We start from the raw sequence: 13,085 nt of genomic DNA, 5'->3' as shown, positions 1-13,085 counted from the left end.
TTCAATTTTTTTACATTTACTTAGACATGTCCTATGAGCTAGCATGTGGTCTATTTTGGAGAATGACCTGTGTGCAGCCGAAAAGAATGTGTATTCTGATTTAATGGGGTGGAACACTCTGTAAACATCTATTAAGTCCATTTGTTCAATAGCTTGGTTCACTTCTAGAATTTCCTTGTTAATTTTTTGTCTAGATGATCTGTCTATTTGTGATAGTGGGGTATTGAGGTCCCCCACTACAATTGCATTAGTGCTTATTTGATTTTTCATATCCATTAATATTTGTTTTGCATAGTTGGGGGCATGTGTATTTGGTGCATATATATTTAGGACTGTCATCTCTTCCTCTTGGATTGTTCCCTTCCCAAGGATGTAGTGACCATCTTTGTCTCTCTTAATTAGTTTTGGTTTGAAATCTACTTTGTCTGCAAATGAGATTGCTACCTCTGCTTTTTTCTGGGTTCCTGTCGCATGGAGAACTGTATTACATCCTTTTACTTTCAGTCTATGAATTTCTTTTTGAGTTAGGTGTGTTTCTTGTATACAGCATATTGCTGGATTTTGCTTCTTAATCCATTCTGTCAGTCTATTTCTTTTGATTGGTGAATTGAGGCCATTAACATTGAGAGTTATAATTGATAGATATTGACTCATCCTTTTCATGATGTTTTGTTGTTGTTAGCTCTTTTATTTCTTATTTTTTCCCCCTCTCCCTTTAGTTTCTTACCTTGGTGGCTTCCCTCTGTTGGGCCTAATGGAATTGTGACCTTCTTTGTCTTTTTCTAGGATATTGCTTAGAATTGTTTGGAGTGCTGGTTTGGTGTTCATGAAATTTCTCAGGTGTTCTTTCTTGTGGAAGTATCTAATTTCCCCATCAATTTTGAAAGATAATTTTGTAGGATAGAACAGTCTATGTTGGAAGTTATTTTCTTTTAGGGCTCAAGATACTTCACTCCAGGCTCTCCTTGACTTCAGGGTTTGTGTTGAGAAGTCTGCCGTGATTCTGATGGGCTTTCCTTTGTAGGTGATTTGTTTCTTTTCTCTAAGTGTGTGTAGGATTTTGTTCTTCTGTTGGGTTTCTGGGATCTTGACTATTATATGTCTAGGTGTAGATTTTTTTTTTGATCATGGCTAGTTAAAGTTCTATATGCCTCACTTCTCTATATGCCCAATTCTCCACCTCTGTCTGGGAAGTTTTCTACTATTTTTTCTGTGAACAGTTTTTTATGTCAATTGTAATTTCTCCTGGTTTTTTGTGGACACCTATCAGTTTTATGTTATTCTTCTTTGCATCATCTAGCAGCTGCCGGATTGATTTCTCGTGGTCCCTTACTATTTTGAAGAGATCTCTGTTTTCATGGTCCTTAACCCCAATCCTGTCTTCTATATCTGATATTCTATCTTCAGATTCCCTTAGTCTGCTATACATGCTTTTAATGGAGTTTTTAATCTCCTGAATATCTGTTTGAATCTGTTTTATGGATTCCATTTCTTTCTTATGTTGGGTGATCATGGTTTCCATTTCTTTCTTATGCTGGGCATTCGTGACTTCCAGCATGTTTCTGAGCTCATCTATTTTTTTTTAATCTGTTTCTGTTCTAGAGCCTCTAATCATGTCTTTCACTCTGCTCACCATCTCTGTAGTTATCTGGGAAATTATTTCTGTTTTGAAATTTTCTAGAGCCTCATTCATCTGTTTTGTTACTTTTTATCAGTTCAGGGTGTCTAGATGGTTGATTATCAGACTTTTTCACCTCATTTCCCCCAGATTTTTCCTTTTGTGGTGTGGAAGTCTGAATTTGTGCCTTACTTAAATGTCTTCTCATTTTTGTTTTTGGTACTGTCCTTGGTTTAGTTCCTGGGTTGATACTTTGAAGTTGTTTATTATAAGTATCTTTGTTGATGTATTTAGAACATTTATGGAATAGATGCTTCTCAGAGGTGTCTTCCAGATATAGTTGGTCTTTAGGTTTTGAGTCTCTAATGGCTCTGAGGCTGTCTCATTTTCATTATACCAGGAAGGACAACTAATTAGATAAAGCACAACACCTTAACCCTAGTGATACAATCACCAACACAATAGCATCAAGTAACTCTTAGAAAATGACAATTTGTGGTAGTTATTAATCTATCACCTTTAACTGTGTGAATTAAGTCAAAATCAAGGACCAATCCAATATATGTTTATAGTGAATAAACTGTTCAATATAGCAACTTCACCCTTTGGGTTGGGGAGTTAGAAGGCATTGGGGAGGGAGGAATAAGTAAGTAGAAGGATAGGGGAAGGTTATCAGTGAGGCTAGAGGACACAGGCAAGAGAAGGAAAGAGAAGAAAAGAAAGATAAGAAAGAAATACAAATTAGGGGGAGAACAGGAACACAAAGGGAGATGAAGAACAATGTGGGACAGCAAGGGTGCGAGGCAGAGAGAGAGGGAAAAGAGAAAAGAAAGAAAAAAGAAAAATAAAAAATTTAAAAGAGTAGAAATGAAGAAAAAATTGAAAATTATAGTGGTGATTTTGAAAATTACAAATAAAAGATAAAAATGAAAGGCCTCCTTTAGGGCATGTCTCTGCTGTCACAATAGACAACATGGGCAGCAGTGTTCAGTTATAAGTCATTGAGTTTCAGTAAGCCAGTCACAGACCCATGAGATTCAGGCAGATTTCTGGCTGCAAGTACCAAGTTGAGCTCCCTGACCTCCTGCAGGGTTGAACTCTGCCGGGTTCTACTGCAGGTTCCAGCTGCCTTTTCCCTGAAGATAGTCCATGTTCCGATGGGAGGTGATGATCCCTCCAAGTTACCAAGCACAGCTGTCTGGTGTGCCCTTATTGCAGAGATTCTCTTCACTTTTCCACTGGGCTTCAGTTTTTATCAGGGAGCCTGAAAGAGGCCCTCTCTCTGTTGCTCACTTATGTAGCTCAGGACAATGGCCTTTTTGCCCCTGTGTTCCTCTGTAGTGTGGATCCAAGGAGCTGTACAGCCAAGAGGCCGGGGCGGGGGGGGGTCTGTTGTTGCAGGTGCCCACGCGGCTAAACTGGAGGCTGGTGGGTATGCCCAGGGGGGTCCTCACAGGTTAGGTCTCCTGGTTGCAAGTGGGCAGAGCGAGCCAGACTGAGCAGGGCGCACTCAACCAGGGCCTGCTCTGCCCGCACCATAGCTAAGCTTCCTCCAATGTGTCTTGAGGGAAGTCTCGATCTGTACTCTCAAAGTGATGAGCTAACTGCTAATGGGAGAGCTGTGCAGCTTCTCTGGCCCAAAAAAACAAGAGCAACAGTGATTCTGAAGTGAAATGGCTCTGTCCATGTGAACCTGGGGCTCCCGCAGACACCAAAGAATGTTTAGTTCCTCTTTCCCTGTTATAGCCTTTAGATTCGTTGAAATGTCAGTTTTTATAAGCACATTCTGCCATTTCTATGAATTCACCTATTTCCAGCTAAATTCTAGAGAGACAGGAAAAGAATCTCATGCATGCAGGCGCACGCGCGCCCACACACACACACACATCACCATTGATGTTCCTCTCAGAACAGCAGCTTGCTATGAGGCATTACACATGACAGTGTCGCTGATCCCAGCACTGCCCCATCCCTGCTGTCTTCAGGTCTGGGAGGTGTCTCTTATGTCTCTGTGGGCTCAGACCCTGTGTAAGGACCCTGAGGGCTCCTTACATATTTCTCTGCTTGAAGTCGAACTGCATTAAAATTTTGACCCAGATGGGTTTTCCAAAGACTTAACTACTTCTCACCCAATTGTATCTGCTGCTCCAAGTCCACCTGACTACTGGAGTTTTACTCTTTCATTGCTGGGACCCCCACAAGTTAAAGGAGGAGAGGTTTATTTTGGCTCACAGTCTGTAGTCCTTTTAGTCCAGAGTCAGCTGTTTCCAAGGCAGTGTGGCATGGCAGTTAGGAAGAGGAACAGGATAAAGAGGGTAGGAAGGATGTATATTTCTAGGCCACACCCATCCATGATCCACCTCTTCCCACCATGTTTCACCTCCCAACATCACACCCAGCTAATCCAGTGTCACACACCCATGATCCAGTCACCTCCTAAAAGCCCCCTCTATGAACTCATGACTTTTGAGAGGACATCTAGATATAAACCATGACAACCTGTTTGTCCTTTAATTGGTGTTCCAAAGCTTGTAAACTATTACCATTGGGAGGGACTTTGAAAGATTTTTGAGTTGTCATAATGGTAAGAAAATTAGTCCTGTTTTCATGCCTTCAATAAAAAAGGAGACTCACATTGATCCAGGAACACTCTAGCATTTAACTTCCTAACAACAAATGTTGCTTTAAATCTGTGTACATTTGAGAACTAGTTCCATCTGACCTTATTTGTGTCATCTTATAGAAACCAGTTATCTTTCCTAAGCCATAGTTGTCTTTCTTGCAAAATGATGGGGGAAGTGAATAGATGATCCCTAGTCTCATTTCCCAAGCCCAGGATTTTTGTTCTTTAGTTTATACCTCAGTGGACATGAGCAGCACACTGACAATATCCGTTCTATAAAAGCCCTAAAAGAATCTTAGAACATTTTGTAGAGGTAAAAAGCAGTAGCCCTGCAGCTAGGTAGTAGATGAAAACAGACCTGTGAGTTTCATTGTTGGTTAATAGCAGAGATGGAGCCATGAGTGTAAGCAGGCATTGTGTTAACTTTCTATTGGTGTGGAAAATACCTCAGATGATTTAAAGGAGGAAAAGCTTATTCAGGCTCACGGTTTCTGAGGTTTCCATCCATGGTCAGCTGGCTCCATTGCTTTAGTCCTGCAGCAAGGTAGAAACATCATAGTGCTAGAGCATGGTGGAGGAAAGCTGTTCACTTCATGGCTGCCAGGAAACAGAGAGGGAAAGAGAGAGAAAGTGGCCAGGGACAATAGTCTTCTAGGTCACACTCTTTTTTTTACATAAAAATAATATTTATTAACTCAGACTGTACAAAATATTTAGTCAAACCAAAACAACTGCATAAAAACTTAAGTAAAACCTTATGTTCTAGATAGGACAGGAGACTGCCTTTAGCTTAAGACACAACAGAAAAGCAAAACGGCTGCCATTTCCTATTGTAGAACAGCCAGCCCTGGGGGGATCTGAGGTGCGAGGCACTGCAGTTGATCTAATGTTGCTTAGGTCAGGGGCAGCCCACTGCCCAGAACTTAGCTCAAGTAATGGCTTCGTTGCTATTACACCAATAGGATCCTTGGTATAAAAGTTCAAACAAAGCTCAAAGTCCTCAATCCTTCTTGGAGGTGGCAGTAAATTATAGGTTTGCAGTACATCCCAGGCTGAAAACTGAAATCACTCTGCTGTAGTCTTTTGAGCACTGGCTGCATTTTCCAAAAATTTCCTTTTCCATTCTTCATAATCCTGTGTCACATCTTTATCTTTCTGTGATTTATGTGGGATTTCTGCTACTTTATTTCTTTTGCCAGTGACTCAACTACTGTATTCTTTTTCATCCAGGGAAGACTAGCTAAATCTCTAAGTTCTCTGTTGATCTGCTGTCCAGTCTTCTCTAATAGTTTTTTTAAAAATTCTTTTATTGGTACATTTTAAATATAGAATACATTTACATTTCTCATTGGGAATTGTACCTTTACATGATGTATCTTGGTTCTTATTTTTTCCCCATTCCCTGCACTCCCTTCACCCTTCCACCCTTCCCTATTTACAAAGATTTTGTTTCCATTTTTTCCATTTCTCATAATTTTTCCTTTCCCTTCTTTCCTTTCCCCTATCCCTCCCACTTCCCCTACCCCTCTGGACCTTTTCTTCCTATTTTGCATTATCGATTATTCATTCTAATCATTGGTACATTTTAGGTATACAATATAATGACATTCATCATTGGAAATTTGCACCTTTACATAATCTCTCTTGGTTTTTATTTTTCCCCTTCCCCTGCCCTCCCTTTAACCCCTCCATCCCTTCCTATTTACAAAGAGTTTGTTTCCATTTTTCCATTTTCTCATATTAATTCCATTCCTTTCTTTCCTTTCCCCTACCTCTCCCACTACCCCTTCCCCTTTGCCCCTTTTCTTCCTATTTCACATCATCTGTTATACCTTTTAGCTCTTATTTACACTTTCAGTTTCTCATACTGGAGAAACTATTCGGTATTTACACATGTGTGTCCTATTTATTTCACTTAAGAGTATTGCCTCAAAGTGCATCCATTTAGCAATACATGTCTCTAATTTCTCATTTTTTATGGCTGAGTAGTACTCCATTTTTTTGAAGTTTTATGGTCAGTTTATTAAGTTTGATGGTGAAAGTTATCAGAAGAATATTCTCCTGAGAGTTATTTTTTCTTAGAAAAAAAAGAAAGGAAAATTAAAAGCCTCTCAGCACAGCCACAGATGTGTCAAGATTATGATCGGTTTCAAACAGCTGTCTGCCACTTAATTAATTTTTTCCTGCTTGCTCTTCTTCTTTTATCCATTTCTTTTTAATTTCCAAGAATTCTCCATCAAACTTGGCTTTCCAACATAAGAAATTCTCAATTGTAACAGGGGTGCCGTGGAACAATTGCTTCTCTGCTTCTTCTGCTTCTTTTTCTTTTAGTTTCTTTTCTTCTTCTCTTCTCATTATCTGATCTACTATTTCATTTAATTTTTCTTGCACTGCTGTCACTAGAGTAAAGATCATGACCACATCCAGATTTTCCTCAGCCTGTAATGCTAATAATTTTAAAATGTCTATGACATCATTATCTTCTAGGTTTTCCTGGGAAAATATTTCATAAACAGGAGCTTCATCTGGGTATTCACTGTATGTAAACTTGAGGGTAGTCTGGACAGTTTCATCATTTTCTCCAGCCTCAGATGTCAAAGTGATGGTGAAGCTGGGTGGATTTTCTGATAATACTGTGAAGGAGTCAGGATAGATAGACTCCAGAGCCCGCAGCTCGTTTCACTGCTCCTCGCTGTAGTCTGTCATCCCCGCCCTGGCTGCTGCCCATGGAGCATGCTGACTCTCAGGCAGCGCGCCACAGCCGAGTCCCGAGGCTTCTGGCCAGGCCTGGGCTGCTGAGCCACAGCCCGGCACTGCTCTCGGCCTATCGCTAGCAGTGTTCCAGTAGTACTCCATTTTACAAAAAACCTCACATTTTCTTTATCCAGTCTCCAGTTGATGGGCAATTGGGCTGTTTCCAAGTTTTAGCTATTACAAATTATGCTGCTATGAACATGGGTGCACATATATCACTGTGGTATGATTCTTTTAATTCTTTGGGGAAGATCCCCAGCCGTGGAATAGTGGGGTCAAATGGGACTTCCAGTCCTAGTTCTCTGAGGTATCTCCATACTGATTTCCACAGTGCTTGCACCAGTCTACATTCCCACGAGCAGTGGAGCAGGGTTCCTCTTTCCCCACAGCCCCGCCAGCATTTGTTATTGGTTGATTTCATGATAGCAGCCATTCTTTCTGGAGTGAAATGGAATCTCAGCGTTGTTTTCATTTGCATCTCTCGAATGACCAGTGATGTTGAACATTTTTTCATGTATTTATTTGATATTTCTACTTCTTTATCTGAGAAATGTCTGTTCATTTCAGATGCCCATTTTTGGATTGGGTCTTTAAATTTGGGAGGTCTGATCTTTTTAAGTTCTTTATAGATTCGAGATAGTAGGCCTTTGTCTGAGGAACAGCAGATGAAGATTGTTTCCCACATTGTGGGTTGTCTCTTCACACTGCTGGTGGTTTCTCTTGCTGTGCAGAAGCTTTTTTGTAAGAAGGGATCCCAGTTGTTGATTATTTGTGCTAGTTCACGGGCAACTGAGGTTTTGTTCATAAAATCTTTTCCTACACCAATGTCTTCAACCTCTACCTAACCTCTGTTCCAGCTGGTTCAGTGTTTCTATTTTAATATTTAGATCTTTAATCCATTTTGATTTTAGTTTAGTGCATGGTGAGAGATACAGGTCTAGTTTCAGTCTTTGGCAAGTTGAAGCCCAATTTTTCCAGCACCATTTATTAAAGAGGCTATCTTTCCTCCAGTGAGGGTGTTTGGCTCCTTTGTCAAAGATGAGATGGCTGAGTGTGTCTGGCGTTGTTTCTGCATCTTCTAATCTGTTCCACTGGTCCTCAAGTCTGTTTCTTTGCCAGTACCATGCTGTTTTTATCACAGTAGCTTTGTAGTAGAGTTTCAAGATGGTTATTATGATACCCCTGCCATGTCTCTGTAACCTAGAATTGCTTTTGCTATTCTAGGTCTCTTCTTGTTCCAAATGAATTTTTGGATTGGTTTCTCAAGGTCCGTGAAGTATGCTGCTGGGATTTCAATTGGTATTGCATTGAATCTATATAGCAGTTTTGGAAGTATGGCCATTTTCACTGTATTAATCCTTCCTACCCAGGAGCAAGGGATGTCTTTCCAGTTTCTGATATCATCTTCAGTCTCTCTTTTCAGGTTGCTATAGCTTTCAGAGAAGAGGTCTTTGATTTCTTTCATTAGCTTGATTCCTAAGTATTTCAGTTTTTTGGATGCTATTGTAAAAGGAATTGTTTGCCCTATTTCTCTCTCAGTGAGTCTGTTATTCTTGTAGAGGAAAGCTATTGATTTTGGTGTGTTGACCTTGTATCCAGCTACTTGACTGAATTTGGTTATTAAGTCTAGAAGACTTTTGGTGGAGTTCTTGGGATCTTCTATATAGAGTGTCGTGTCATCTGCAAATAATGACAATTTGACTTCTTCATTACCTATCTTTATTCCTTTTATTTCTTTCTCTGGTTTAATTGCCGAGTCTAATGTTTCCAAAACTATATTGAACAGGAGTGGTGATAGTGGACTTCCTTGTCTTGTTCCTGATTTTAGTGTGAAGGATTTCAGTTTTTGACCATTTAGTATGATATTGGCTCTTGGTTTTTTATAGATGGCTTTTATCAGTTTGAGGTGGTGACCATCTATTCAAATTTGTGGTAGAGTTTTTATCATAAATGCATGCTGGATTTTGTCAAATGCTTTTTCAGCATCTATTGAGATGATCATTTGGTTTTTGTCCTTGGCTCTCTTGATGTAGTGTATTACATTGATTGATTTGCATATGTTGAACCATCCCTGCATCCCTGGTATGAATCCCACTTGATCAGGGTGTATGATCTTCTTGATGATCTTCTGCATTCTATTTGCCAGTACCTTTTTTTTTGGTACTGGGGTTCAAATTTGAGTCCTTGCGCTTGCAAGGCAGGTGGTGAAAACACTGAGCTAAATCCCCAGCCCTGCCAGTATCTTTTTAAGGATTTTTGCATCTATGTTTATTAGTGAGATTGGCCTATAGTCCTCTTTTTCTGTTGGGTCTTTCTCTGCTTTGGGGATCAAGGTGATGCTTGCTTCCAGGAATGAATTCAGGAGTATTGCATCCCTTTCAATTTCATTGAAGAGTTTACATAGCAGTGGCAGTAGTTCCTCTCTAAAAATCTTGTAGAATTCAGCAGTGAAGCTATCAGGACCTGGGCTTTTCTTAGTTGATAAGTTTTTAATTACATTTTCAATTTCATTGATTGATATTGGGTTGTTTAGAATTTTTAGGTCATCTTCGTTCAACTTTGGTAATTCATACATGTCTAGGAATCTGTCCATTTCATCTATGTTTTCCATCTTATTGGCGTTTAGGTTCTGGAAGTAGGTATTAATGATCCTTTGGATTTCTGCTGGGTCTGTTGTAATGTCACCCTTTTCATTCCCAATTGCATGGATTTGGGACTTTTCTTTCCTTTTCCTGATAAGATTGGCTAAGGATTTGTCAATTTTGTTGATTCTTTCGAAGAGCCAACTCCTGGCTTCATTGATTTTTTTGTATCGTTCTCTTAGTCTCCATTGCATTGATTTCTCCTCTGATCTTTATAATTTCCTCCCTTGTATGAGCTTTGGGATTGTCCTGCTCTTCTTTTTCTAGAAGCTTGAGGTTCAGCATCAGGTTGCTTAATTGGGCTCACTCTGTTTTCCTAATATGAGTACTCACTGCTATGAATTTCCCTCGTAAGACTGCTTTCATTGTGTCTCATAGATTCTGATATGTTGTATTGTCATTGTCATTTAATTGTAGGAACTGTCTGATTTCTTCTTTAATTTCCTCTGTGACTCATTGGTTATTCAGAAGTCTGTTATTCAATTTCCATGTGTTTATGAAATTTTGTGGTTTCTTTCGCAATTGATCTCCAACTACATCACACTATGGTCTGATAATATATAGTGGATGACTTCAATTCCTTTGCATTTACCTAAACATGTTCTATGAGTGAGTATGTGGTCTATTTTGGAGAACGACCTATGTGCAGCTGAAAAGAATGTGTATTCTGATTTTGTGGGGTGGAACACTCTGTAAACATCTGTTAAGTTCATTTGTTCAAGAGTTCAATTGAATTCTAGTATTTCATTAGTGATTTTTTTATCTAGTTGATCTATCTATTTGTGACAGTGGGGTATTGAGGTCCCCTACTACAATTGTATTAGTGCATATATGACTTTTCATGTCCATTAGCATTTGTTTTATATAGTTGGGTGCACTAGTGTTTGGTTCTTAGATATTTATGATTGTCATCTCTTCCTCTTGGATTCTTCCCTTTACAAGGATCTAGTAGTGTCCTTCTTTGTCTCTCTTAATCAGTGTGGGTTTGAAATCTACTTGATCTGCAAAGAGGATAGCTTCTCTTGCTTCTTTTTGGGTTCCTGTTGCATGGAGTTTTATTTTCCACTCTTTAACTTTCAGTCTATATGTTTCCTTTTGAATTAAGTGTGTTTCTTGTATGCAGCATATTGTTGGATTTTGCTTCTTGACCCATTCTGCCAGTTCATTTCTGATAGGTGAATTAAGACCATTAACACTGATGATTATAATGGATACATATTGAGTTATCATTGTCATGACTCTTTCTTTTTGTTGGATTCTCCCCCTTTACATTTCATTTCTTGTTGCACCCAATGGATTCATTCTGCTTGGCTTCCTAGGGTTGTGATCCTCATTGTCTGTTCCTAGGATATTGTCTAAAATTTTTTGGAGTGCTGGTTTGGTATTCATGAAGTTCCTAAGGTGCTCTTTGTCATGAAAGTATCTTATTTCTCCATCAATTTTGAAAGATAGTTTTGCAGGCTACATCAGTCTGGCTTGGAGGCTGTTTTCCTTTAGGGCTTGAAATAGGTCACTCCAAGCTCTTCTTGCCTTGAGGGTTTGCATTGAGAAGTCTGCTGTGATTCTGATGGGTTTTCCTTTGTATGTGATTTGTTTCTTTTCTCTCACTGCTTGTAGAACTTTGTTCTTCTGTTGGTTTTCTGGAATCTTAACAATTATATGCCTACGTGTAGATTTTTTTTAATCAAGGCTATTTGGAGTCCTATATTCCTCACTTATCTGTATGTCAAGTTCTTTTCCCTTGCTTGGGAAGTTTTCTGTCATTTCTTCTGTGAATAGTGTTTTTTTATGTCACCTGCACTCTCTCCAGTTTCTTCTTTGACTCCAATCAGTCTTATGTTATTCTTCTTTGCATCATCTAGCAGCTGCTGGATTGATTTCTCATGGTGCCTTACAATTTTGAAGCAATTTTTCTTTTTCTGGTCACTAATTGCAATCTTATCTTCTATATCTGAAATTCTGTCCTCACATTGGCTCATTCTGCTGCATAGACTTTCGATGGAGATTTTAATCTCCTGGAAATCTGTTTGCATCTGTTTTATGGATTCCATTTGTTTCCTATGTTGGGATTCCATCATGTTCCTCAGATCCTCTATTTTTTAAATCTGTGTCCTCTGTAGATTTCTTAATCATGTCTTGCACCATGAGCAAAATCTTTGCTGTTATCTGAGTAATTATTTCTGATTTCATTTTTCCCAGATCCTCTTTTGTTACCAGTTCAGAGAGTCCAGGTGGTTGAGTATCAGAGTGTTCCATCTAATTTCCCTTTGGGGTTGCTGTAGGTAATCTGGAAGTTTGGTTTTGAGACTTGTTTACGTATCTTCTCATTTCGACGCGCGGCGGGGGGGGGGGGTTCTATTGTTTCCCCTGTGGCTCACTTCCTCTGGACTGAGAGTGGTGGAGCGGCCCAGTCTTCTCTAATTGTTTACACTTGATAAAATTTGGCTTTTTTTTTTTTACACTGGCCATTGCTATCATTTCGTTTTTATCCACTTTTAGCTTTGGAATCTTGCATGCTGAAAGTAGTGCAGCAGGGGTGGAAAGTGGCCTGGATAAATCCAGGTCTACTTGCTGTGTCTGAGGAAGACTGGACTTATGGCTTTGCAGTATCTTTGAAACCATGTTCACTGCTTCTGTACAGCTAAATTGTACAGCTAGGTCTTTTATTCCAGTATTTGAATTCACGTCTAGCAAACACTCCAAAGATTTGAGACAGCTTTGATATATCTTCTTGTTCAATCCAGAAAGTTTAATTAAATAAGCCCTGTCCAAGAGGCACTTCATAAGGCAGCTGCAAGGTCCAAGCACATGACAGCATTGCTAGTTTCTGTAGTATGTGCAGACAGAGCAGTACACTTCACCTGAGACAGTTGCAAAAACTCCTCTGCTTTCCAAGGCAGACATAACATGGAACTGTTCCTTCTTTTGTAACAAACTCTAAATATCACCTTTCTCTCCTGCCCGTCTTTGAGCAATACTCACTGCCTTACACCAGCCCACCCACTCAAACTGCGGGAGCAACCACGTGGTGCCCAGATCCCTAGGTCACAGTCTTTAACCCATTCCCTTCAAAAAGCCACCATTTGCAAGTTGCATTACCTCCCAATGATACCATCAATATATGATCTCTCACTTCTGAAAGCCCCACCACTGAACACGTGAGACTATGGGAACATTTTAGATGTAAGCCATCACAGGCACAAATCTAGCACCCATTGTTTCGGAAAAGAGCTGTAGAAATCCCATGTAACCTTCAGATTATTTTCTCTGAGCTTCTCATGGTCCTACTTTCACACAGGCCCTTTTATATCTTTCACCTATGCCAACATAAAATATAGAATGTGAAACAATGAAAACACTGAGAAACATCCTTTGTAGAGCATCCTCAGTCTCTTCCCCCTCCCAGAGCCCCATCATGCTTCTAGATGAGATTAGAAGTTTCCAGGCC

At 39.6% G+C, this 13,085-nt stretch overlaps 1 pseudogene; it reads right to left on the bottom strand.

The window, feature by feature from the left end:
- Positions 1-5,306: 5,306 nt before the first annotated feature.
- LOC106008560 (origin recognition complex subunit 6-like) lies at positions 5,307-12,697 on the bottom strand (annotated as a pseudogene).
- Positions 12,698-13,085: the final 388 nt, after the last annotated feature.

The sequence above is a fragment of the Heterocephalus glaber genome, unplaced genomic scaffold (genome assembly GCF_053883595.1).
Source record: "Heterocephalus glaber isolate CG9 unplaced genomic scaffold, H.glaber_assembly_v1.0 deba00001707, whole genome shotgun sequence".
NCBI classification, from domain to species: domain Eukaryota; kingdom Metazoa; phylum Chordata; class Mammalia; order Rodentia; family Bathyergidae; genus Heterocephalus; species Heterocephalus glaber.
The sequence above is the reverse complement of the archived record's forward strand: the minus strand, read 5'-3'. Positions and strand labels throughout refer to the sequence as shown.